The 9,528-nt window shown below is 34.9% G+C and overlaps 1 pseudogene; it reads right to left on the reverse strand.

Moving 5' to 3' along the window:
- Positions 1–7,833: 7,833 nt before the first annotated feature.
- LOC149231783 (uncharacterized) lies at positions 7,834–8,775 on the reverse strand (annotated as a pseudogene).
- Positions 8,776–9,528: the final 753 nt, after the last annotated feature.

Below are 9,528 nucleotides of genomic sequence, written 5' to 3' on the forward strand. Positions count from 1 at the left end.
CTTCCAAATCCACAGACGGATCGATAGTGCGTGTGAAGGTTCGAGTTAGAAAAGAAGAGCTGGCTTCTCTTCTTTCAGCCAATAATGTGAACATGGTGATAGAAAATGTATTGGTGCGTCCTTTAATCCAACATGTGACAAAGCAATCGGCGTTGTCGCGATGGAAGCCCAGTCTGGATACCATCTCCGAACCCCAAAGTCCGCTTGGAGATTTATAAACATCTTGAGAGGAGCCGGAGCACTGAGATAGTGTGCAACATAACTTGTATATACTTACTGAGTATCCTATTGCTGAAATTCTTACTGGATTTGCTTGTATTTAGCTGTGAAGATGAAGTTTTAGTTGTAAAGATTATTTCCATACTGCATACATCTGAAAGACCAACAGTGTCGGTTGTGGCAGACAATTGGAAATAGTGGCTCTTTGACACAAGTCAAAGTTACGTTCGCTGTAGTAGTAGTTTATCAAGGAATGAAATTTGTGTTTCGTAAATTGTTCGGGAGTATCTTACACGTTTGATTTTGTTAAACTTTTATGCTATTTTCATTTTTCTGGTTTGTCATGGTTTATGAGCATTAAATTTTATATTATTTCAACTGTTTTGATTTTTTAAGTTAAATATAAAAATTTATTAAAATTGTAATTTTAAATTATTAGAAATAATAATCTTAATTAAAAATAAATTTAATTCATTGCTGCCGACGAAGACATTCTTAGGTTTTTATGTTCGATTATGTTGGAAAGCATATCGCTAAAATCCATGGTGAAAACAAAAGGTGATGGCCTACATTCCCACGCCCCAAGTGGGTTATTGAGAGTAGTTTTTAATACAATGTTTCCATGACTCATTAAGAATTGATAAATTTTGTTACAGGTTTATCTATAGTAGTAAGCGTGTTTGTTTTTTTTTTCTTTTTTTTTCATAGATCTAGTTTGCATTAGTGAGAGTGTTTCTGCCCCTCGAAACTCCCCACCGGGCGCTGTGGTGTATATTCACTTTGCGGCACAGACTCCAATAACTGGCCATTGAATTGCTCTTAATCTCGTATTGAAGGGGCACATTTCGACAACAATAAATCAATACCTTTTTCTAAACACGCTGGACCATGTATTTTAATGAAAGAACTATACATGCGCTTAGGTGATTGCATATCGGCAGGGACTACCGCCGCTTGCGGACCTTGTTTAACTATATATATATATATCGAATTAATTTGTTAATTAATAATACATATCAGAGTAAAAAATTAAAGTTAAAAGAAATTTTTGTTATGCATGGAGCTACTATCTCGTGAAGTTCCCATCATTAGATAGCCCGTAGCAACAGAGGAAGAAGGGGTAGTTAAGATCGGATTCAATAGAAACAGAGCCCTAAGTAGGGCTGGTTTACCTTGACCCATATCTATCTATCCTTCCGTCCCAGGTGGTACGTGAGTAAATATTTAATTTTTTATTAAAAAAAAAAAAAAACATAAAACATGTAGCGAGTAATAATTGAAAATTAAGAGTAAGGTGATATGCGACTCCTTTTATCATTTAGTAAAATCTAATTAATAACTTAAATTATTTTAAGTATTAATTTATTTCATTAAATGAGCGATGAAGAATATATTATTATTATTAATGAAAATATGTATTTATTTTAGTTTCATATTTATTCAGTAACTATATGAATAGACAAGAGCATAAGTCAATTCATTATTAAAAAAATTTAGGTGAGTAAAATAATATATGATTCTAATAATTAGCTAAATCCCAATTGACATGTTACATTTTTTTACTTAATACATTAATTAAGTTTTGGTTAAATATAAAGATTAATAATGAATGGTAAACCTTTGTTTTATTTTAATGTTTAGTAAATTATATAAGGAATAAGTTAACTAATAAATAAAAAGTATATGACATAAGTGATTATTGAAATATATGTGGAGAAAGTAATATTTCACTATCTTAACTATTAAACTATTAAACATATCTTAGTGAATTCACAAAATATTTGTATTAGACATACCTACCTGAAAGATAAAATATTTGTACTAAACGAATCACCAAAAAGGGGTAGCAATATTATTACGTCCACTAAATATTTGTATTGATCACTTTCTTGCCAGCTCAACATATTTGTACTAGACACATCACCCGAAAGGCACAAGAATATTGCTACGTCTATGAAATATTTGTATCGACCACTTCCTGCTAGTTTAACCGCTGAGCCTATTTAGATCCACAAGGTGCAGGAAAACTGCTACGTCCATGGAATATGTGTATCGATCACTTCTTGCCAACCCAACCACCGAGCCTATTTAGATCCACCCAAGGGACAAAATATTTGTCCTAGACAGATCCACCCAAAAGGGGCAGGAATGGGCAAGAATACTGCTATATCCACAAAATATATGTATCAATCACTTCCTACTAGCGCAACAACTGAGCTCATTTGTATTGATCACTTCCTACAACACAATAGCCTATTTGTATTGATCACTTCTTGCCAAGAAATATTTGTACCAATTACTGCTCATTTGCACTGATCACTTCCTACAACACAATAGCTTATTTGTAATGATCACTTCTTGCCATGAAATATTTGTACCAATTACTTCCTTCTAGATCAACCACAAAGCTTGCGTATTTGTACTAATCATTTCTTGCTTGCTCAACCATTGAGCTTGAGCCCAAGGGTGTTGAGAGAATTAAACCCATGTTCTCTCAATAGCAAAAGTGATTTAACAACTCGGACTAATTAAGCTAACCCTAGCTTCCTAATTAACATGTTAAATAAGCTATAATCATTTATAAGATTATATAATATAATTATAAATAGTTATTATTAATAATGATAATAACATGAATTTTACATGTTAAAGATAGAAATTGAAAAGTAAATAATATTGAATATTTTTTATACTTATTTTCGTAATTATTCTAAATTCAAATTTAATTAATTTAAAATATGTTTTTGATTTTCTCGTAAAGGTATTAGCCCAAGAAACCAATGAATTGTGGATTTTTCCTCTTGTCCACAATGATAATCTCATATCCAACAATCTAAGTCATCCCAAAATTATATAGAAGGTTCCAACCATTGTAAGTAGGACTGAAAAGAAATAAAAGGTTAGATGTGGCAGCTAGGACTTGGAACATTGACAACCTGTATTGTGTAACAAACAAAGATAGTTCTATCAAAATGCCTTAAATTCTCTTTCTTTCTCGGGAGTTATAAAGTGAAGGCCAAAAAAACAACACCTATTTGAAACCAATATCCACATTAGGAGTGAAAGTAGTAGCTAAGTCCCTTCATCCTAACGAATTGATACATTAGCGTGGAGCCCCAATGAGGATTGTATAAGTGCTCATGGGTATGGCATGTAATATTATTGGCATGCCCATAATTGCAATGGTGAAGAGGAAGGTGGACATGGGAATAAGAGCCAAACTCTCCACCTGTCCTAATCCCATCCCAGCGTGGCGTCCTCACTGACCTCAGGTTTACTTTCCCTTGTCATATCGCTTTAAATGTGTGCTTGTGGTGGTCGAGGGGTCTCCGTACAATATTCCCTCAGTTGCAACTCTCACCCATCATAGTTTGTTACGGGTTCACGATCCCAGGAAGGATTTCTCACTAAGCACAATGTCACTGACATACGTAGCACTCATCGCACCCTCGAGTGCCTAATTTGGGATTTTAATGCCTGTGTTAACATGCATTCCCTGACCCACACTTGTCTTTCTCTGGATTTTTCTCATTCAAGGTTTCCCTCCCACCTATTTAATCCATCCACGATTCTGCCCCTCTATAAATATACGAGCCTTGTCTCAGGGTGGTGGTTTTTAAGCATTGTTCGTTTGGAAGCAAAAGGTTTCCAACTATCATTTTCCTCTTAGATGCGAAGGTGGGAGATTAAAGCTTTCGAGGAAGGTTTGTCTCTGCCGAACTTAGCATCACAATTTGTTTTTTGTCTCCAATCTACTGGTTTATGTGTGTCATCTCTCTTTTATAGTCCCTTCGGTCTCCACAGGTGTCAATATTCTTTGTGTTGTTTCTTCACAACACAGCGACGGGTCCCTCCTTTGAGTTTGTCATTATGCTACCCACTTCATCAACCCAAATCATTGACTCCACGAGTATTTCTTTCAACTGCCTGGTATTGGTCTGTGGTGTCTGGTACTCTAGTACATTTTCAATCTAGTTTTGGTTTAGCCATGGTTTGGGTTATGGGCAAGGCTATTAAGTTTCTTGGGCCCAATTTGCCTTTTCCCTCTACAAATTCTACCCCTGGGAGGTTGAAAGTGTAAGCCTATTTGAGGCTCAATTTTTGGGACATACTCTACATGGCATTACGAGTCACTCTTCTTTTCTATGGTCGATGATGCCCTGACTCTCCTTAGTCCCGTCAATTCTGTGAAATTGCTTGACGACTGTCGTTGTCTCTTGTCTGCCCCTCCCTTATCTGTCCATAGTCCTACTCCCTGCCACTACATGACTCCCAGGCACACAGGGGCTTCACCCAATGAAATTATAACATAGCACGTGCATTCGTGACATACTAAAAAATACCACTAATATGACTACATATTGGGAAAAACTCTAAAAATCACATTATTTAACCCCCTACCAATACGAATCCAATACACCTTCCCAATTTGAAAAACCCCTACATTCACTAGATATTGTAGGTTTACATTTTTTCATTAGCATTTTTTATACCCCTTTATTGTTTTTCATTAACTTTGAGCTCCATTTTTTTATACTTGCCAATATTAAAACCCTTTACCCCTTATTATATGCTCAATGTATTGTGTCATTTTTTCCTCAATATATATCCCCTAATATGAACCCACGCGGTATGGTATTGCTCCCCCAGTGAAGCCCCTGTGCCCAAGCATTGTCTACCCAACCGCCATGGTGGTGCTTCAATTTCATCTTCCTCGCATTGTCGTCATCTTTTTGGTTGACACTTAGTGGCTTACCACTTTGACTAGGTCCCCCTAAAGTAAGAAATGAAATCCTTCACTTAGAGGCAAAGGAGTTTGGGGACCGACTCTATTTTTCTTCTTCTGAGATCAACAACAACACCCTTAGTTGGACTCCTGACCCAGACAAATTCATAAAGAGGACGCTCTATGTCCTTCACTCGGTGTTTGTGCATCGTCAGCTAGAAACCTTGCTTCACATGGTAATCTGCGATTAAAAAGTCGACAATTATTAGTTCTTTTCAGGGCAAGAGGAAATAAAGTGAATCATTGAGGACATCAGATACACTGTGGATGACATTGTGGCCAGATTAACACGAGTTGAGCTTTTTGTGGTGCCTGAATCAGAATTTTGATCAGATACGCAACTTGAAGCACCAACAATCATCAACACTCAAGCTGGGATTGCCTTGATCTCACCCCAAGGCAATCCCAATTCACTCTCCCCAATTGTCATATCGGATTAACAACTTCTCATGGTTTTTTCATCTCTTTTTACAAACAAGTTATTCATATCTTTATGTACTCGATAGTTTTTTTTGTATGTTTTACTCATTGAGCCAAGAGGCTCATTCTATAGCCCAGTGTGAGAATGATGTGTAAGTATGTCCATCCCCCTTAAAATAAAAATAAAATATCATCTAAATAGAAAAGCAATGTCGGTTATAATAAAATATGTGTATGTATACTATGCATATTTAATTAGTTGACCATATGACATAATATAATTTCATGTAATATAATTAGAAGTAAAAAAATATGTGAGTAATATGTTTAAACCTTATATTTTTAAAAAATATTTTATACTTAATATCAATTTTAGAAAAAAAAATGTTAAAAGAAAATATTTTAATGTTTATAAAATAAAATTATGAATAAAGTATTTTAATATGAATTAATATTGACATATTTTTAAAATATATTAATAATAAAAAAAACCAGTTTAATGTTTGGAAATAAAATGACTCAATACATATATCACCTAATCTCTATAACATTTAAAAATACAATTTAACATTAAAAAATTACATTTTTTTTCACCTAAAAAAATTTAATCTTTATCTTTTCGTGGTTAACATGGATCTGCAGTAGTAATATATTTATGCAACTTACTTACATATGAATTGAATTGTGGACCTGTCTATGCTCATTATCTTTTTAAAGAAACGATGTTCCCCTAACTTGATCCTTGTCAGTTTTTTGACACAAGCCTATTAGAAATGAATTTCGGTAATCAATATTGTTGCAAGCCTATACGGAATGAATTCCGTTAATCAATATTATTACCGATAAAAATGGTGAATTTTGTCTTCACTATTGGGAATATGGATTCTAAGAGAGCTTTTCTCATGGTAATCAGAAGCTAAGTATGTGGAATTAATTCCCGTAATCAATATTGTTACCGATAAGAATGGCGAATTTTGTCTTCACTATTGGGAATATGGATTCTAAGAGAGATTTTCTCATGGTAATCAAAAGCTAGGTGTAATGTAGTATCGTTTTACAGTAAATATAACTAAAAAAATTGAGTAAAGGCACTGTAGTTAAAGGTTGTTGGGTCTTAGTTAGACTCTATTTAACAGCTAAGAAATAGCTTGAGGTTTAGCTCTTTCTTATTCATACAATAACTACAATGTTTCAATCGCGTGTTAAGCTAGCTTGTGATTGGATTTCTAAGCCCGTCGGATCAACCGGGAGGGAACCAAACGATTAGTTTCGTTCAGAATCAACCACCTCATGGAATCATCAGCTTTGTTTTCCAGCGAGTCTCTTGTCTTGAGATTTTGGTTACGAGTAATTAAATGAAAACTTTTAAGAATTTTCTATTCCCAGCGCTTTTGGATACGAGCAGAGGTTGTATGCCTACCTGACCACTATTGCGATAAGAACTGCAAAGATAATAAACACGTACATATAATAAACGTAAACGTTACGAAGGGTGATATAAAGAACCGCTCTTGATCTCTTGGTTGCAGTAGCTCGCGGTTAATCGAACTCATGACGTCTGATGTGGCACTTACATACCAATAATGAGAATGTCCTGTAAGAATGTAAAAATAATTTTATCCTCCAAATAACATACTAATTAAGGCTATACATATATCTGAAGCAATCACAATGCAATAGTATCGAACTTGCACCTATAACATCCCTTAATTCCATATTTCAAAAAATAACTATATCCTCCACATAAAAAAGTTACTTTTCTAGTCTAAAAATGAGTTTGTGCTAATTGATATTTCTCCCTGTTTCATAGAAATTGTGTAGACCCTTTTTATGTTGCAAATCAACTAACACAATGGGAGAAGCTAGTTTTGTGTGGAGATGTGTCAGGGAATAGAGATATATCTCAGAAAACTGTGAGTGGAAATTAAAAAGAGAAAATGGGACGCTCACGCTCGCTAGGCAATCCACAAAAGTGTGTTTTTTAGTGCGGGTTTATCTCGATTATGTTAGCTTTATTCTCATATGTTAAAACAATTCTAAGTCCAAATAATTAAATTAAAAGAGGCAATCCACAAAAGTGTGTTTTTTTAGTGGGTTTATCTCGATTATGTTAGCTTTATTCTCATATGTTAAAACAATTCTAAGTCCAAATAATTAAATTAAAAGTCATGACAGTTAGGATTTAATTTTACTTTTCTAGATTGAGTTTGTTCCTCACGGGTAAGACTCAGTTTAGGTCTAATTGGTTGAGAGATTCTCTCCAACTAATTAGGCTCCTACATTAGTATTTGGCTGAAATATTTGCTCAACCATAGTGTCCAAAATAAACATACTATTTGTAAACAAACTTCCTCATGTATTTATTTGTACTATTATCATTATCTGTATATTTCTGCTATTTATTTATTTTACGAGTGTTTTATTATTAGTTTATTAAATTCCTTCATGTGGTATCGAAGGTATCTAACAACATCTTCCGATTCTAACCTCTTTACTTCAGACACCTCCACACATGGAGGATTGTTAGTGTCATCCAGGTCAATGGGGATGGAAGCGTCGTCCTCAGTACTGTAGAAAGAGCGTAATCTTTCTGCAGCAAGGACAACCAGTTTTTCAACACTTGGAACTCTATGAAGTGAAACTTTTTTCAGGTCACTTCCAGACAACTTTGAAATTTCTACATGGTCCTCAGTAAAACTGAAAGCTGAAAACTTGATAAAAGCATAGATTCCCTCTGTGCTAAGACCTCGAAGTTCTATCGGCCACTGAAAATGAAATGCCTTGCTCAGGTAACCTCTTTCGTTCAAATGCTCTAGAAATTGAACCCACTCTGGCCATGGATGCTGCAAAATATCCAAGCCACCCTTGGCTTTCTCCGTCTTCGGCGTTGTCTTTTGTTGCTGCTCAGATTTCATATTTTGACAGATTTCACATTTTTCTTCTCATTTTTTCCAGAGGGAATAGAAATGACGGATTTTACACTTCTTGTCACATTTTGATTGGAGAAAATAGAAATGAGACTAGGCACTTTCTTAGTTATGGCGTCTTTGAAACGCTCGTCTTCCTTCATTTCCTTCGCATCAAGCTCTGAAAAATCATCATCCCGGAAGCCTTGAGGAATGGCTGAGAAAGACATGAATATCGTGTAGGTGCAAAGGAACAAGTGATTTGGAGAAGACGCCATTGCCGCAGAAACCCCATGGACTTTTTGAGGAAACACCTGGAGATTTCTGCACGTTATCAGAAGAAAACGTCCCCATTTTCCGCTGGCATATGTAGGTATTCGAGCGTCGAAGAAATGACAGGAATTGTTGAGCTCCTCGCGCAGCCGATCTGCTTCCAGCGTACATTTTGACTGAAATTTGACAAAAATTCAAATGTAATCCGTATTTTTAAAGTTTTTGGAGCCAGCTTGCGTTTAAAAAAAAGGGAACCAGCATTTGCGTGCAGTACTTGTGTCTTCTACGAGTTATTTTTATGGAGATGAACCCAGTCTTTGCCTAAAAAATTACCAGCGTGGAGGACGCAAGATCTAAAGATAATTTTTCATGGTAGCAAACGTGGCTTCAAATCATAAGTGGGGTAAGATAAGTGTTAGTTTATTTCTTCTTTTTTGCTTTCACATCATGTGATTACTTAAAACATTATCCTTCCAAGTAAATGAAAAGACAATGTCACATAACGTGAAATGAGCTTTCACATCATGTGATTACTTAAAACATTATCCTTCCAAGTAAATGAAAAGACAATGTCACATAACGTGAAATGAGCTTTCACATCATGTGATTACTTAAAACATTATCCTTCCAAGTAAATGAAAAGACAATGTCACATAACGTGAAATGAACTTTTAAGCGGGAGACAGTGAAAAGTATACTTTAGAATATTTCGAATGTGAATAAATTTAAGATTTGGAAAGCTTTTTGTAATGTGAGCATAACTCATTTTAATGGAGGGATAAGGTATGCTTTTTAATTTGTACAACCTTTTTTGGAGTGATAAGTTGGTTTTTGTAATATTTGGAGTGATAAGTGAATTTTAAGGGAGTATTTAGAGAGTGAAGGAGCAGAAATTGAAGTTAATTTTCAAAAGTCATTGAAGTG

This window comes from Pinus tabuliformis, chromosome J, assembly GCF_031772625.1.
Source record: "Pinus tabuliformis cultivar Carrire ecotype Pingquan chromosome J, CPIR1, whole genome shotgun sequence".
Taxonomy (NCBI): domain Eukaryota; kingdom Viridiplantae; phylum Streptophyta; class Pinopsida; order Pinales; family Pinaceae; genus Pinus; species Pinus tabuliformis.